At 42.4% G+C, this 14,584-nt stretch overlaps 26 non-coding genes across 26 annotated transcripts; all 26 read left to right on the forward strand.

Moving 5' to 3' along the window:
- Positions 1-13: 13 nt before the first annotated feature.
- On the forward strand, positions 14-125 carry trnal-caa (transfer RNA leucine (anticodon CAA)). The gene is made up of 2 exons: positions 14-51; positions 80-125. It is a non-coding gene; the product is annotated as a tRNA-Leu (tRNA).
- Positions 126-760: 635 nt separating this feature from the next.
- Positions 761-872, forward strand: trnal-caa (transfer RNA leucine (anticodon CAA)). Its single transcript has 2 exons — positions 761-798; positions 827-872. It is a non-coding gene; the product is annotated as a tRNA-Leu (tRNA).
- A 136-nt stretch (positions 873-1,008) lies between these two features.
- Positions 1,009-1,120, forward strand: trnal-caa (transfer RNA leucine (anticodon CAA)). The gene is made up of 2 exons: positions 1,009-1,046; positions 1,075-1,120. It is a non-coding gene; the product is annotated as a tRNA-Leu (tRNA).
- Positions 1,121-1,509: 389 nt separating this feature from the next.
- Positions 1,510-1,621, forward strand: trnal-caa (transfer RNA leucine (anticodon CAA)). The gene is made up of 2 exons: positions 1,510-1,547; positions 1,576-1,621. It is a non-coding gene; the product is annotated as a tRNA-Leu (tRNA).
- A 135-nt stretch (positions 1,622-1,756) lies between these two features.
- On the forward strand, positions 1,757-1,868 carry trnal-caa (transfer RNA leucine (anticodon CAA)). Its single transcript has 2 exons — positions 1,757-1,794; positions 1,823-1,868. It is a non-coding gene; the product is annotated as a tRNA-Leu (tRNA).
- A 383-nt stretch (positions 1,869-2,251) lies between these two features.
- trnal-caa (transfer RNA leucine (anticodon CAA)) lies at positions 2,252-2,363 on the forward strand. Its single transcript has 2 exons — positions 2,252-2,289; positions 2,318-2,363. It is a non-coding gene; the product is annotated as a tRNA-Leu (tRNA).
- A 136-nt stretch (positions 2,364-2,499) lies between these two features.
- Positions 2,500-2,611, forward strand: trnal-caa (transfer RNA leucine (anticodon CAA)). Its single transcript has 2 exons — positions 2,500-2,537; positions 2,566-2,611. It is a non-coding gene; the product is annotated as a tRNA-Leu (tRNA).
- An 879-nt stretch (positions 2,612-3,490) lies between these two features.
- On the forward strand, positions 3,491-3,602 carry trnal-caa (transfer RNA leucine (anticodon CAA)). The gene is made up of 2 exons: positions 3,491-3,528; positions 3,557-3,602. It is a non-coding gene; the product is annotated as a tRNA-Leu (tRNA).
- A 138-nt stretch (positions 3,603-3,740) lies between these two features.
- Positions 3,741-3,852, forward strand: trnal-caa (transfer RNA leucine (anticodon CAA)). The gene is made up of 2 exons: positions 3,741-3,778; positions 3,807-3,852. It is a non-coding gene; the product is annotated as a tRNA-Leu (tRNA).
- A 136-nt stretch (positions 3,853-3,988) lies between these two features.
- Positions 3,989-4,100, forward strand: trnal-caa (transfer RNA leucine (anticodon CAA)). The gene is made up of 2 exons: positions 3,989-4,026; positions 4,055-4,100. It is a non-coding gene; the product is annotated as a tRNA-Leu (tRNA).
- Positions 4,101-4,484: 384 nt separating this feature from the next.
- trnal-caa (transfer RNA leucine (anticodon CAA)) lies at positions 4,485-4,596 on the forward strand. The gene is made up of 2 exons: positions 4,485-4,522; positions 4,551-4,596. It is a non-coding gene; the product is annotated as a tRNA-Leu (tRNA).
- Positions 4,597-4,733: 137 nt separating this feature from the next.
- On the forward strand, positions 4,734-4,845 carry trnal-caa (transfer RNA leucine (anticodon CAA)). The gene is made up of 2 exons: positions 4,734-4,771; positions 4,800-4,845. It is a non-coding gene; the product is annotated as a tRNA-Leu (tRNA).
- Positions 4,846-4,980: 135 nt separating this feature from the next.
- On the forward strand, positions 4,981-5,092 carry trnal-caa (transfer RNA leucine (anticodon CAA)). Its single transcript has 2 exons — positions 4,981-5,018; positions 5,047-5,092. It is a non-coding gene; the product is annotated as a tRNA-Leu (tRNA).
- A 135-nt stretch (positions 5,093-5,227) lies between these two features.
- trnal-caa (transfer RNA leucine (anticodon CAA)) lies at positions 5,228-5,339 on the forward strand. Its single transcript has 2 exons — positions 5,228-5,265; positions 5,294-5,339. It is a non-coding gene; the product is annotated as a tRNA-Leu (tRNA).
- A 137-nt stretch (positions 5,340-5,476) lies between these two features.
- On the forward strand, positions 5,477-5,588 carry trnal-caa (transfer RNA leucine (anticodon CAA)). Its single transcript has 2 exons — positions 5,477-5,514; positions 5,543-5,588. It is a non-coding gene; the product is annotated as a tRNA-Leu (tRNA).
- A 136-nt stretch (positions 5,589-5,724) lies between these two features.
- Positions 5,725-5,836, forward strand: trnal-caa (transfer RNA leucine (anticodon CAA)). Its single transcript has 2 exons — positions 5,725-5,762; positions 5,791-5,836. It is a non-coding gene; the product is annotated as a tRNA-Leu (tRNA).
- Positions 5,837-5,972: 136 nt separating this feature from the next.
- Positions 5,973-6,084, forward strand: trnal-caa (transfer RNA leucine (anticodon CAA)). The gene is made up of 2 exons: positions 5,973-6,010; positions 6,039-6,084. It is a non-coding gene; the product is annotated as a tRNA-Leu (tRNA).
- A 135-nt stretch (positions 6,085-6,219) lies between these two features.
- On the forward strand, positions 6,220-6,331 carry trnal-caa (transfer RNA leucine (anticodon CAA)). The gene is made up of 2 exons: positions 6,220-6,257; positions 6,286-6,331. It is a non-coding gene; the product is annotated as a tRNA-Leu (tRNA).
- Positions 6,332-6,468: 137 nt separating this feature from the next.
- trnal-caa (transfer RNA leucine (anticodon CAA)) lies at positions 6,469-6,580 on the forward strand. Its single transcript has 2 exons — positions 6,469-6,506; positions 6,535-6,580. It is a non-coding gene; the product is annotated as a tRNA-Leu (tRNA).
- An 881-nt stretch (positions 6,581-7,461) lies between these two features.
- On the forward strand, positions 7,462-7,573 carry trnal-caa (transfer RNA leucine (anticodon CAA)). The gene is made up of 2 exons: positions 7,462-7,499; positions 7,528-7,573. It is a non-coding gene; the product is annotated as a tRNA-Leu (tRNA).
- Positions 7,574-7,708: 135 nt separating this feature from the next.
- trnal-caa (transfer RNA leucine (anticodon CAA)) lies at positions 7,709-7,820 on the forward strand. Its single transcript has 2 exons — positions 7,709-7,746; positions 7,775-7,820. It is a non-coding gene; the product is annotated as a tRNA-Leu (tRNA).
- A 136-nt stretch (positions 7,821-7,956) lies between these two features.
- On the forward strand, positions 7,957-8,068 carry trnal-caa (transfer RNA leucine (anticodon CAA)). The gene is made up of 2 exons: positions 7,957-7,994; positions 8,023-8,068. It is a non-coding gene; the product is annotated as a tRNA-Leu (tRNA).
- A 389-nt stretch (positions 8,069-8,457) lies between these two features.
- On the forward strand, positions 8,458-8,569 carry trnal-caa (transfer RNA leucine (anticodon CAA)). Its single transcript has 2 exons — positions 8,458-8,495; positions 8,524-8,569. It is a non-coding gene; the product is annotated as a tRNA-Leu (tRNA).
- A 137-nt stretch (positions 8,570-8,706) lies between these two features.
- On the forward strand, positions 8,707-8,818 carry trnal-caa (transfer RNA leucine (anticodon CAA)). Its single transcript has 2 exons — positions 8,707-8,744; positions 8,773-8,818. It is a non-coding gene; the product is annotated as a tRNA-Leu (tRNA).
- A 383-nt stretch (positions 8,819-9,201) lies between these two features.
- On the forward strand, positions 9,202-9,313 carry trnal-caa (transfer RNA leucine (anticodon CAA)). Its single transcript has 2 exons — positions 9,202-9,239; positions 9,268-9,313. It is a non-coding gene; the product is annotated as a tRNA-Leu (tRNA).
- A 2,396-nt stretch (positions 9,314-11,709) lies between these two features.
- LOC127503008 (U5 spliceosomal RNA) lies at positions 11,710-11,824 on the forward strand. The gene has a single exon (XR_007926994.1). It is a non-coding gene; the product is annotated as a U5 spliceosomal RNA (small nuclear RNA).
- The last annotated feature ends 2,760 nt before the right edge of the window (positions 11,825-14,584 follow it).

Genomic DNA, 14,584 nt, shown 5'->3' on the forward strand with positions numbered 1-14,584 from the left:
TTTGGAAGCGAGTGTCAGAATGGCCGAGCGGTCTAAGGCGCCAGACTCAAGGAGTTTCAACCTTCTCAGATGTTGAGGATTCTGGTCTCCGAATGGAGGCGTGGGTTCAAATCCCACTTCTGACAGAACAATTTTAAGAATGAATGGACCGCAAAAAGAACTGGAAATAATCTATGTGCAGTAATTGTTATCATGTTCCTGTAGTTTGCCATCATGGAGGCTGCAGTGATAGCACTGATCATCAGGAACTTTGCCGCAAGTGTCAGAATGGCCGAGCGGTCTAAGGCGCCAGACTCAAGGAGTTTCAACCTTCTCAGATGTTGAGGATTCTGGTCTCCGAATGGAGGCGTGGGTTCAAATGCCACTTCTGACAACAGAACTTTTAGAATGACTGAAATGCAAAATGAACTGAAATAATGCTATGTGCAGTAATGTTGTCAGCATTATCCTGTATTTTGACATCATGGAGGCTGCAGTGATAGCACTGATCATCAGGTTTTTTGGGAGCAAGTGTTTGAATGGCCGAGCGGTCTAAGGCGCCAGACTCAAGGAGTTTCAACCTTCTCAGATGTTGAGGATTCTGGTCTCCGAATGGAGGCGTGGGTTCAAATCCCACTTCTGACAAAACACTTTTAAAAATGAAAGGACCGCAAAAAGAACTGGAAATAATCTATGTGCAGTAAGTGTATCATGTTCCTGTAGTTTGCCATCATGGAGGCTGCAGTGATAGCACTGATCATCAGGAGCTTGGCTGCGAAGTGTCAGAATGGCCGAGCGGTCTAAGGCGCCAGACTCAAGGAGTTTCCACCTTCTCAGATGTTGAGGATTCTGGTCTCTGAATGGAGGCGTGGGTTCAAATCCCACTTCTGACAAAACACTTTTAAGAATGAAAGGACTGCAAAAAGAACTGGATATAATCTATGTGCAGTAATTGTTATCATCTTTATGTAGTTTACCATCATGGAGGCTGCAGTGATAGCACTGATCATCAGGCGCTTGGCTGCAAGTGTCAGAATGGCCGAGCGGTCTAAGGCGCCAGACTCAAGGAGTTTCAACCTTCTCAGATGTTGAGGATTCTGGTCTCCGAATGGAGGCGTGGGTTCAAATCCCACTTCTGACAGAACAATTTTAAGAATGAATGGACCGCAAAAAGAACTGGAAATAATCTATGTTCAGTAATTGTTATCATGTTCCTGTAGTTTGCCATCATGGAGGCTGCAGTGATAGCACTGATCATCAGGAACTTCCTCGCAAGTGTCAGGATGGCCGAGCGGTCTAAGGCGCCAGACTCAAGGAGTTTCAACCTTCTCAGATGTTGAGGATTCTGGTCTCTGAATGGAGGCGTTGGTTCAAATCCCACTTCTGACAACAGAACTTTTAGAATGACTGAAATGCAAAATGAACCTGAAATAATGTAGATGAAGCTAAGTGTTGTCAGCATTATCCTGTATTTTGACATCATGGAGGCTGCAGTGATAGCACTGATCATCAGGATTTTTGCGAGCAAGTGTCAGAATGGCCGAGCGGTCTAAGGCGCCAGACTCAAGGAGTTTCAACCTTCTCAGATGTTGAGGATTCTGGTCTCTGAATGGAGGCGTGGGTTCAAATCCCACTTCTGACAAAAAACTTTTAAGAATGAAAGGACTGCAAAAAGAACTGGAAATAATCTATGTGCAGTAAGTGTATCATGTTCCTGTAGTTTGCCATCATGGAGGCTGCAGTGATAGCACTGATCATCAGGATTTTGGAAGGAAGTGTCAGAATGGCCGAGTGGTCTAAGGCGCCAGACTCAAGGAATTTCAACCTTCTCAGATGTTGAGGATTCTGGTCTCCGAATGGAGGCGTGGGTTCAAATCCCACTTCTGACAAAACACTTTTAAGAATGAATGGACCGCAAAAAGAACTGGAAATAATCTATGTGCAGTAATTGTTATCATGTTCCTGTAGTTTGCCATCATGGAGGCTGCAGTGATAGCACTGATCATCAGGAACTTTGTCGCAAGTGTCAGAATGGCCGAGCGGTCTAAGGCGCCAGACTCAAAGAGTTTCAACCTTCTCAGATGTTGAGGATTCTGGTCTCCGAATGGAGGCGTGGGTTCAAATTCCACTTCTGACAAAACACTTTTAAGAATGAAAGGACCGCAAAAAGAACTGGAAATAATCTATGTGCAGTAAGTGTATCATGTTCCTGTAGTTTGCCATCATGGAGGCTGCAGTGATAGCACTGATCATCAGGAGCTTGGCTGCAAGTGTCAGAATGGCCGAGCGGTCTAAGGCGCCAGACTCAAGGAGTTTCAACCTTCTCAGATGTTGAGGATTCTGGTCTCCGAATGGAGGCGTGGGTTCAAATCCCACTTCTGACAAAACACTTTTAAGAATGAAAGGACTGCAAAAAGAACTGGAAATAATCTATGTTCAGTAATTGTTATCATCTTCCTGTAGTTTACCATCATGGAGGCTGCAGTGATAGCACTGATCATCAGGATTTTGGAAGCGAGTGTCAGAATGGCCGAGCGGTCTAAGGCGCCAGACTCAAGGAGTTTCAACCTTCTCAGATGTTGAGGATTCTGGTCTCCGAATGGAGGCGTGGGTTCAAATCCCACTTCTGACAGAACAATTTTAAGAATGAATGGACCGCAAAAAGAACTGGAAATAATCTATGTGCAGTAATTGTTATCATGTTCCTGTAGTTTGCCATCATGGAGGCTGCAGTGATAGCACTGATCATCAGGAACTTTGCCGCAAGTGTCAGAATGGTCGAGCGGTCTAAGGCGCCAGACTCAAGGAGTTTCAACCTTCTCAGATGTTGAGGGTTCTGGTCTCTAAAAGGAGGTGTGGGTTCAAATCCCACTTCTGACAGAACCATTTCAAGAAAGAATGGACTGCAAAAAGAGCTAGAAATAATCTATGTGCAGTAAGTGTATCATGTTCTTGTAGTTTGCCATCATGGAGGCTGCAGTGATAGCACTGATCATCAGGATTTTGGAAGGAAGTGTCAGAGTGGCCGAGCGGTCTAAGGCACCAGATTCAAGGAGTTGTAACCTTCTCAGATGTTGAGGATTCTAGTCTCCGAATGGAGGCGTGGGTTCAAATCCCACTTCTGACAAAACACTTTTAAGAATGAAAGGACTGCAAAAAGAACTGGATATAATCTATGTGCAGTAATTGTTATCATCTTTATGTAGTTTACCATCATGGAGGCTGCAGTGATAGCACTGATCATCAGGAACTTTGTCGCAAGTGTCAGAATGGCCGAGCGGTCTAAGGCACCAGATTCAAGGAGTTGTAACCTTCTCAGATGTTGAGGATTCTAGTCTCCGAATGGAGGCGTGGGTTCAAATCCCACTTCTGACAAAACACTTTTAAGAATGAATGGACCGCAAAAAGAACTGGAAATAATCTATGTGCAGTAATTGTTATCATGTTCCTGTAGTTTGCCATCATGGAGGCTGCAGTGATAGCACTGATCATCAGGAGCTTGGCTGCAAGTGTCAGAATGGCCGAGCGGTCTAAGGCGCCAGACTCAAGGAGTTTCAACCTTCTCAGATGTTGAGGATTCTGGTCTCCGAATGGAGGCGTGGGTTCAAATCCCACTTCTGACAAAACACTTTTAAGAATGAAAGGACTGCAAAAAGAACTGGAAATAATCTATGTTCAGTAATTGTTATCATCTTCCTGTAGTTTACCATCATGGAGGCTGCAGTGATAGCACTGATCATCAGGATCTTTGGAAGCGAAGTGTCAGAATGGCCGAGCGGTCTAAGGCGCCAGACTCAAGGAGTTTCAACCTTCTCAGATGTTGAGGATTCTGGTCTCCGAATGGAGGCGTGGGTTCAAATCCCACTTCTGACAAAACACTTTTAAGAATGAATGGACCGCAAAAAGAACTGGAAATAATCTATGTGCAGTAATTGTTATCATGTTCCTGTAGTTTGCCATCATGGAGGCTGCAGTGATAGCACTGATCATCAGGATCTTGGCTGCAAGTGTCAGAATGGCCGAGCGGTCTAAGGCGCCAGACTCAAGGAGTTTCAACCTTCTCAGATGTTGAGGATTCTGGTCTCCGAATGGAGGCGTGGGTTCAAATCCCACTTCTGACAAAACACTTTTAAGAATGAAAGGACCTGCAAAAAGAACTGGAAATAATCTATGTGCAGTAAGTGTATCATGTTCCTGTAGTTTGCCATCATGGAGGCTGCAGTGATAGCACTGATCATCAGGATTTGGATGCAAGTGTCAGAGTGGCCGAGCGGTCTAAGGCACCAGATTCAAGGAGTTGTAACCTTCTCAGATGTTGAGGATTCTAGTCTCCGAATGGAGGCGTGGGTTCAAATCCCACTTCTGACAAAACACTTTTAAGAATGAATGGACCGCAAAAAGAACTGGAAATAATCTATGTGCAGTAATTGTTATCATGTTCCTGTAGTTTGCCATCATGGAGGCTGCAGTGATAGCACTGATCATCAGGAACTTTGCTCGCAAGTGTCAGAATGGCCGAGCGGTCTAAGGCGCCAGACTCAAGGAGTTTCAACCTTCTCAGATGTTGAGGATTCTGGTCTCCGAATGGAGGCGTGGGTTCAAATCCCACTTCTGACAAAACACTTTTAAGAATGAATGGACCGCAAAAAGAACTGGAAATAATCTATGTGCAGTAATTGTTATCATGTTCCTGTAGTTTGCCATCATGGAGGCTGCAGTGATAGCACTGATCATCAGGAACTTTGCTCGCAAGTGTCAGAATGGCCGAGCGGTCTAAGGCGCCAGACTCAAGGAGTTTCAACCTTCTCAGATGTTGAGGATTCTGGTCTCCGAATGGAGGCGTGGGTTCAAATCCCACTTCTGACAAAACACTTTTAAGAATGAAAGGACCGCAAAAAGAACTGGAAATAATCTATGTGCAGTAAGTGTATCATGTTCCTGTAGTTTGCCATCATGGAGGCTGCAGTGATAGCACTGATCATCAGGAGCTTGGCTGCAAGTGTCAGAATGGCCGAGCGGTCTAAGGCGCCAGACTCAAGGAGTTTCAACCTTCTCAGATGTTGAGGATTCTGGTCTCCGAATGGAGGCGTGGGTTCAAATCCCACTTCTGACAAAACACTTTTAAGAATGAAAGGACTGCAAAAAGAACTGGAAATAATCTATGTGCAGTAAGTGTATCATGTTCCTGTAGTTTGCCATCATGGAGGCTGCAGTGATAGCACTGATCATCAGGATTTTGGAAGCAAGTGTCAGAATGGCCGAGCGGTCTAAGGCGCCAGACTCAAGGAGTTTCAACCTTCTCAGATGTTGAGGATTCTGGTCTCCGAATGGAGGCGTGGGTTCAAATCCCACTTCTGACAAAACACTTTTAAGAATGAATGGACCGCAAAAAGAACTGGAAATAATCTATGTGCAGTAATTGTTATCATGTTCCTGTAGTTTGCCATCATGGAGGCTGCAGTGATAGCACTGATCATCAGGAACTTTGCTCGCAAGTGTCAGAATGGCCGAGCGGTCTAAGGCGCCAGACTCAAGGAGTTTCAACCTTCTCAGATGTTGAGGATTCTGGTCTCCGAATGGAGGCGTGGGTTCAAATCCCACTTCTGACAAAACACTTTTAAGAATGAAAGGACCTGCAAAAAGAACTGGAAATAATCTATGTGCAGTAAGTGTATCATGTTCCTGTAGTTTGCCATCATGGAGGCTGCAGTGATAGCACTGATCATCAGGATTTTGGAAGCAAGTGTCAGAATGGCCGAGCGGTCTAAGGCGCCAGACTCAAGGAGTTTCAACCTTCTCAGATGTTGAGGATTCTGGTCTCCGAATGGAGGCGTGGGTTCAAATCCCACTTCTGACAAAACACTTTTAAGAATGAAAGGACCGCAAAAAGAACTGGAAATAATCTATGTGCAGTAATTGTTATCATGTTCCTGTAGTTTGCCATCATGGAGGCTGCAGTGATAGCACTGATCATCAGGAACTTTGTCGCAAGTGTCAGAATGGCCGAGCGGTCTAAGGCGCCAGACTCAAGGAGTTTCAACCTTCTCAGATGTTGAGGATTCTGGTCTCCGAATGGAGGCGTGGGTTCAAATCCCACTTCTGACAAAACACTTTTAAGAATGAAAGGACCGCAAAAAGAACTGGAAATAATCTATGTGCAGTAAGTGTATCATGTTCCTGTAGTTTGCCATCATGGAGGCTGCAGTGATAGCACTGATCATCAGGATCTTGGCTGCAAGTGTCAGAATGGCCGAGCGGTCTAAGGCGCCAGACTCAAGGAGTTTCAACCTTCTCAGATGTTGAGGATTCTGGTCTCCGAATGGAGGCGTGGGTTCAAATCCCACTTCTGACAAAACACTTTTAAGAATGAAAGGACTGCAAAAAGAACTGGAAATAATCTATGTGCAGTAATTGTTATCATGTTCCTGTAGTTTGCCATCATGGAGGCTGCAGTGATAGCACTGATCATCAGGATCTTTGGCAGCAAGTGTCAGAATGGCCGAGCGGTCTAAGGCGCCAGACTCAAGGAGTTTCAACCTTCTCAGATGTTGAGGATTCTGGTCTCCGAATGGAGGCGTGGGTTCAAATCCCACTTCTGACAAAACACTTTTAAGAATGAAAGGACTGCAAAAAGAACTGGAAATAATCTATGTGCAGTAATTGTTATCATGTTCCTGTAGTTTGCCATCATGGAGGCTGCAGTGATAGCACTGATCATCAGGATTTTGGAAGGAAGTGTCAGAGTGGCCGAGCGGTCTAAGGCACCAGATTCAAGGAGTTGTAACCTTCTCAGATGTTGAGGATTCTAGTCTCCGAATGGAGGCGTGGGTTCAAATCCCACTTCTGACAAAACACTTTTAAGAATGAATGGACCTGCAAAAAGAACTGGAAATAATCTATGTGCAGTAATTGTTATCATGTTCCTGTAGTTTGCCATCATGGAGGCTGCAGTGATAGCACTGATCATCAGGAACTTTGCCGCAAGTGTCAGAATGGTCGAGCGGTCTAAGGCGCCAGACTCAAGGAGTTTCAACCTTCTCAGATGTTGAGGATTCTGGTCTCCGAATGGAGGCGTGGGTTCAAATCCCACTTCTGACAAAACACTTTTAAGAATGAAAGGACCTGCAAAAAGAGCTAGAAATAATCTATGTGCAGTAAGTGTATCATGTTCTTGTAGTTTGCCATCATGGAGGCTGCAGTGATAGCACTGATCATCAGGATTTTGGAAGGAAGTGTCAGAGTGGCCGAGCGGTCTAAGGCACCAGATTCAAGGAGTTGTAACCTTCTCAGATGTTGAGGATTCTAGTCTCCGAATGGAGGCGTGGGTTCAAATCCCACTTCTGACAAAACACTTTTAAGAATGAATGGACCGCAAAAAGAACTGGAAATAATCTATGTGCAGTAATTGTTATCATGTTCCTGTAGTTTGCCATCATGGAGGCTGCAGTGATAGCACTGATCATCAGGAACTTTGTCGCAAGTGTCAGAATGGCCGAGCGGTCTAAGGCGCCAGACTCAAAGAGTTTCAACCTTCTCAGATGTTGAGGATTCTGGTCTCCGAATGGAGGCGTGGGTTCAAATCCCACTTCTGACAAAACACTTTTAAGAATGAAAGGACCGCAAAAAGAACTGGAAATAATCTATGTGCAGTAAGTGTATCATGTTCCTGTAGTTTGCCATCATGGAGGCTGCAGTGATAGCACTGATCATCAGGAGCTTGGCTGCAAGTGTCAGAATGGCCGAGCGGTCTAAGGCGCCAGACTCAAGGAGTTTCAACCTTCTCAGATGTTGAGGATTCTGGTCTCCGAATGGAGGCGTGGGTTCAAATCCCACTTCTGACAAAACACTTTTAAGAATGAAAGGACTGCAAAAAGAACTGGAAATAATCTATGTTCAGTAATTGTTATCATCTTCCTGTAGTTTACCATCATGGAGGCTGCAGTGATAGCACTGATCATCAGGATTTTGGAAGCGAGTGTCAGAATGGCCGAGCGGTCTAAGGCGCCAGACTCAAGGAGTTTCAACCTTCTCAGATGTTGAGGATTCTGGTCTCCGAATGGAGGCGTGGGTTCAAATCCCACTTCTGACAGAACAATTTTAAGAATGAATGGACCGCAAAAAGAACTGGAAATAATCTATGTGCAGTAATTGTTATCATGTTCCTGTAGTTTGCCATCATGGAGGCTGCAGTGATAGCACTGATCATCAGGAACTTCCTCGCAAGTGTCAGGATGGCCGAGCGGTCTAAGGCGCCAGACTCAAGGAGTTTCAACCTTCTCAGATGTTGAGGATTCTGGTCTCTGAATGGAGGCGTTGGTTCAAATCCCACTTCTGACAACAGAACTTTTAGAATGACTGAAATGCAAAATGAACCTGAAATAATGTAGATGAAGCTAAGTGTTGTCAGCATTATCCTGTATTTTGACATCATGGAGGCTGCAGTGATAGCACTGATCATCAGGATTTTTGCGAGCAAGTGTCAGAATGGCCGAGCGGTCTAAGGCGCCAGACTCAAGGAGTTTCAACCTTCTCAGATGTTGAGGATTCTGGTCTCTGAATGGAGGCGTGGGTTCAAATCCCACTTCTGACAAAACACTTTTAAGAATGAAAGGACTGCAAAAAGAACTGGAAATAATCTATGTGCAGTAAGTGTATCATGTTCCTGTAGTTTGCCATCATGGAGGCTGCAGTGATAGCACTGATCATCAGGATCTTTGGAAGGCAAGTGTCAGGATGGCCGAGCGGTCTAAGGCGCCAGACTCAAGGAGTTTCAACCTTCTCAGATGTTGAGGATTCTGGTCTCCGAATGGAGGCGTGGGTTCAAATCCCACTTCTGACAAAACACTTTTAAGAATGAATGGACCGCAAAAAGAACTGGAAATAATCTATGTGCAGTAATTGTTATCATGTTCCTGTAGTTTGCCATCATGGAGGCTGCAGTGATAGCACTGATCATCAGGAACTTTGTCGCAAGTGTCAGAATGGCCGAGCGGTCTAAGGCGCCAGACTCAAAGAGTTTCAACCTTCTCAGATGTTGAGGATTCTGGTCTCCGAATGGAGGCGTGGGTTCAAATTCCACTTCTGACAAAACACTTTTAAGAATGAAAGGACTGCAAAAAGAACTGGAAATAATCTATGTGCAGTAAGTGTATCATGTTCCTGTAGTTTGCCATCATGGAGGCTGCAGTGATAGCACTGATCATCAGGATTTTGGAAGGAAGTGTCAGAATGGCCGAGTGGTCTAAGGCGCCAGACTCAAGGAATTTCAACCTTCTCAGATGTTGAGGATTCTGGTCTCCGAATGGAGGCGTGGGTTCAAATCCCACTTCTGACAAAACACTTTTAAGAATGAATGGACCGCAAAAAGAACTGGAAATAATCTATGTGCAGTAATTGTTATCATGTTCCTGTAGTTTGCCATCATGGAGGCTGCAGTGATAGCACTGATCATCAGGAACTTTGCCGCAAGTGTCAGAATGGTCGAGCGGTCTAAGGCGCCAGACTCAAGGAGTTTCAACCTTCTCAGGTGATGAGGATTCTGGCCACCAAATGGAGGCGTGGCTTCAAATCCCGCTTCTGACAGAACAATTTTAAGAATGAATGGACTGCAAAAAGAACTGGAAATAATCTATGTGCAGTAATTGTTATCATGTTCCTGTAGTTTGCCATCATGGAGGCTGCAGTGATAGCACTGATCATCAGGAGCTTGGTTGCAAGTGTCAGAACGGCCGAGCGGTTTAACGTGCCAGACTCAAGGAGTTTCAGCCTTCTCGGATGTTGAGGATTCTGGTCTCTGAATGGAGGCGTCGGTTCAAATCCCTCTTCTGACAAAAGAACTTCTAGAATGACTGATATGCAAAATGAACCTGAAATAATGTAGATGAAGCTAAGTGTTGTTAGCATTTTTATGTATTTTGACATCATGGAGGCTGCAGTGATAGAACTGATCATGAGGATCTCCATTGCAAGTGTTAGAATGGCCGAGCGGTCTAAGGCGCCAGACTCAAGGAGTTTCAACCTTCTCAGGTGATGAGGATCCTGGTCTCCAAATAGAGGCGTGGGTTGAAATCCCACTTCTGACAACTTTTAGAATGACTGAAATGCAAAATGAACCTGAAATAATGTGTATGCATTAATTCTTAACATCTTCTTCCTGCATTTTGACATTATGGAGGCTGCAGTGATAGCACTCAAGAGCTGTGTCCCAATTCAGGGGCTACGCACTTCGGAGTGCATGAAAGGGGTGGGGCTTTGAAGTGGATGGTTGCCAGGTCTGCGCAACAAAACCGTCCCAAAAGTAGCATAATCACAGCAGAAGTGTAAAAGTATCCCAATCCCAGACGTGGCAACAATGAGCCGAGCGTCGTTACATGGCTAGCGGCTGTGTGACAGACAGCTGACAGTTGTCATTTGTGTGTCATTTGTGTCAACGACGGGACACTGGACCAAAATATGTATGGTTAAACTATGTAATGTTAGTTTTATATCGTTAGCAACTATTAGTTAACCTTGTTTTTTATGTTAAATGAAACATTAACTGTGAAAATATATACATTCATATTTATACATTTACTCTGTATTTAAGCTGTATTTAAGTCTAAATTTAAAGTACAGTACTTTAGGATGTTATTCAACTGCACTCCATCTCAGAGACAAATATATTGCATTTATGAAAAACTGACGTTTTGGACATCATGGATATTACAGTTCAGATCAGAATCAACATATTTATTCATTTGTATTAAATATTTTAGTCATTCTGTGTCATTTTTCATTGACAATCATTTCACTGTATGTAATTCACACATGGCAAAATTCTTATTTAATATTCAAAGTAGTCACGATGTCAACGCTGTTTAAGATTGATAAAATGTTATCATTACATTATCAAAACATATCAAAACATCATTACATTACGCACATTATTCATTTTAATACTCCTCTTACAAAAATGAATCATGGTTTTACTACAAATAAAACAAAAAACATGGTTATTGTAGTTAAACCATGGTAACCACAACCATTTTAAGCATGGTTTTGCTAACCATATTTTAACTATGGTATTTGTAGTAAAACTGTGGTACAAATGGTAATCAATCCACGAAAAAACATAGTTACTATACTTTTACTATAATAAAACCATGGTTAATTTTCGTAAAAAGTGTTTATCAGTCAAATTCAGTGGCGTAACTTTGTTTTAAAAAGTGGGTGGGACATGAATGTGTGTGTGGGGGGGGTGGGGGGGTGTATTGTAATTGTATCATTACAATAAAAAATGCACAAAATTTATTGACATAAGTCTCATATTCAGTATGATAGCTTCGTCCTTACATCTACTATAATACAATATATTGTTAGTTTCGAGAGTATTTACATTAGCCAATAAATACTTTGATCCACATATAGCATTAGATTGTTTTGATGGACTCATTTTTGTTCAGCAAAAAGGATTTCAGTTCTAATCCGCCCTCGTGTAATTTATTTTTTTCATGGCACTGTTTTGTATGTGCAACCCTTGAAAAGAAGTCACTTAATACTGGATATGCTCTGCACTATAGGAGTTATCATTTAACCTTTTTATTTTGGCCAAGGGGGGCAGGAGAGGAGCTTACCCTGTCCTATGGAGGAATCAACCTGCAATGGCAGGGGATGAAGGGTTTGTTCATTTAGCTTCCAGGAAGCATTGCAGTGTTTTAGTGGGAGCACATTGGCCTAAAGTCTCAGGGGCGCAGCTCGAGTTTCTCTTCATTCGTGCATAAATCGTTTGCCTGTTACTAAAGATTTCCGTGGAGGGGAACATTTGCAAGTTTCTGGTATTTTTGGGTGCTCTGCTCACAGCAGAGCTACATGCGTTTGTTCAAAAACAGAGAATGTTTTGCATCTTGCTCTGAAGCAGCGATGGGAGAAAGCTTTAAAGCAATTGCTTTGCAAAATAATTCACAGTTTCGAAGCATTCTCAGATTCCATCAAAAAGATCTATGAGAGTGAGTAATTAATGACAGAATTCTAATTTTTGAGTGAACTATTCCTTTAATATATAGAAACATGGCCAACGTTTTGTACAATTCTTCAAATTAATACACTTAAACTACAAATGAACAACTTACAAACTTTTATACTGCAACCTTTAAAAAATGTATACCAAGTGCTTTGCAGGGAGCATGTACATTTACATAAATTCAAATATATACTTGTCTATATAATTTTTCTTTGTACTAACTTTGTATGTATCTCTAATTTTTGTCAATACAAGGGTAAGGGTAGTGATTTGTGTTTTTTAAAGGAGTGGTTCATTGCGATTTCACTTTTTTAACTTTAGTTAGTGTGTAATGTTGCTGCTTGAGCATAAACAGTATCTGCAAAGTTACAGTGATGAAAGTTCAATGCAAACGGAGATATTGATAAGTCCCCGTGAACCGGAAGTTGGAAAGACTTTTCTCCAGTGTTGTGACGTATTTCCAAGTGAAACGGAATATTGAATAGAGGGCAGGGTTTTATTTTAGCGCTCCTCCTCTCCATCTCTCGCTCATAGCAGACTAACGGTCGGAGGGGAGTGGTTTAAGCGTTTTTAACCCAAGCCGTCAAACTGATGTCATTAGAGAAAGGGGCACTGTTTCAGAGGGGAGGAGCATTTTCAGATTTTGATTAGATATTACGAAGCCAAACAATTTTTTTGTGTGGATTTACTTGCACGGATGAATTGTTCACCACAAAACTAGCAATTTGAGCTAACAAAATAAATAAGGTAAATTTTGATTTCAGTTTAATGCCTACAAAAACGACCGGTTTGGACTACAACGAGCTTCTTCCCGGGTTGGTGACATCATAAACCCTGCAATTAACACAAACCCTGCCCACGGGAACACGCAAAAAAAAAAAAGCGGGCGGGGTCATCTCGCGCGGCATTATGGAAGCGGAAGAGTTGTCTACACCGGACGCGCAAGGCGCGACGCGACGCGGTTTAAAAGATAATAGAACCCATTATAATCAGTAATATTGTCTATACTGGATGCGGCGCGGAAGACAGCTTCCAGAATCTACACAAGTTCAATGCTGGATTTGCACCAAGGCTATTACTGAAAGATGAAGCAGTTCCCACTTTAAAAGCAGAAGCTGCTGTTTATGGACCCCTAACTGTAAGTACGTTTTATTGTTTGTACATGTCTTTTAAATGTATTATGTTGCTATTTTTTGGTTGCATCAAGAACGTAAACATAGACCAACATGGTTTTGCTTCGCTAGCCAGTTAAGTTAGCTAAATTCTATTGCATACTTCTCCAACAAACGGCAATAAACACCAACAAACTTCTATGTTCATAGACAAACAGTTGTTCATGCTATAAACAATACCTTTACAAAAATGCTACTACTCAGTCATGTATTCAGCTAAAGTAAAGCTTTAATCAGGATAAAACCGTATATTGAAAGCTAACAAACAGCAGTAACATTTACAAGTGACAACATATCTAAACAATTTGACACAAGTACAAAAGGAAATACTTACCATTCATAAACGTCCTTTAAAAACCGTGCTTGTACAGTTTCTGCTTGACCCTCTTCATCATTACTGCTATCTGGGTCTAATTCGGGCTCAATTTGATACGGCAATATAGACGCCATTATTTACATTTCCACTGAAGCACATGTAACAACTAATGGTAAGGGGCGTGGCGTTTCCAGACGCTTCAGCGAATCACAATACACTGGGCCAGCTAACCAATCTGAGCACATTGCAATTTCAGAGGGAGTGGTATCATAGAATCAGGAAGTCAATCCAGCCGTACAAATGACAATGGAAATAGCGGTGTAGAATAAAGGTAAAATGTATGAAAAATACAGCGTTTTTTTTTTTTTTTTTTAAACGAAGCTTTAAGACATGTTAAACTGTGCCCCATAAACACAATCAAACCTAGAAAAAAACCACTGAACAACCCCTTTAACAAAATTTAGTGAGCATTCTGAAAACACACATTGACAGTCAACCGTTGACGCATGATCAAAATACTCTATTTAGTATTTATACCTGTTTCTTCAGTCTATCCTGGATGTGCCAGTGGGGATCTTAATCGAGGACTCCGATCTTCAGCCTTTCGAGTTTCATTAAGGTTGTGTCAACATAAAGAAGTTGTGGCCACGAGAAAAATATCATTCCCTCAAGGATCTCGAGGCCACGACATAAGAATGTCGTTACCTCAACAAAATTTTTTATCTTATTATCTTTGACTTACTATTACATTCTCAAGTGTTAATATGACGTTCCCATGAATTAATATCTTGTGACCACGACATATTATCACGTTCCCATGAGTTAATATGTCGTGGCCACAATAAAACTAAGTGAACCAAACATGTCCCCTCCTCCGGTCACCAGAGTAAATATATTTTGAATAATTCAAAAGCTATTATAACTTGAAATTTATATGTCTCAACACACACTTTGGTGCATATCCTTTAAAGTGTTTAATTCTAGTGTCACCAAACAGAACTGCAAAAATAATGATTGTTTTGCACATGTACTCACTGCCTCTCTGGCTGTAACCTGAAAGTTCAGGTGGGGTTTGCTTGCTGGGTGGGTTTAGATCATTCCCGTTCTCTTGTTGGATTT

Source organism: Ctenopharyngodon idella, chromosome 20 (genome assembly GCF_019924925.1).
Source record: "Ctenopharyngodon idella isolate HZGC_01 chromosome 20, HZGC01, whole genome shotgun sequence".
In the NCBI taxonomy this organism is placed as follows: domain Eukaryota; kingdom Metazoa; phylum Chordata; class Actinopteri; order Cypriniformes; family Xenocyprididae; genus Ctenopharyngodon; species Ctenopharyngodon idella.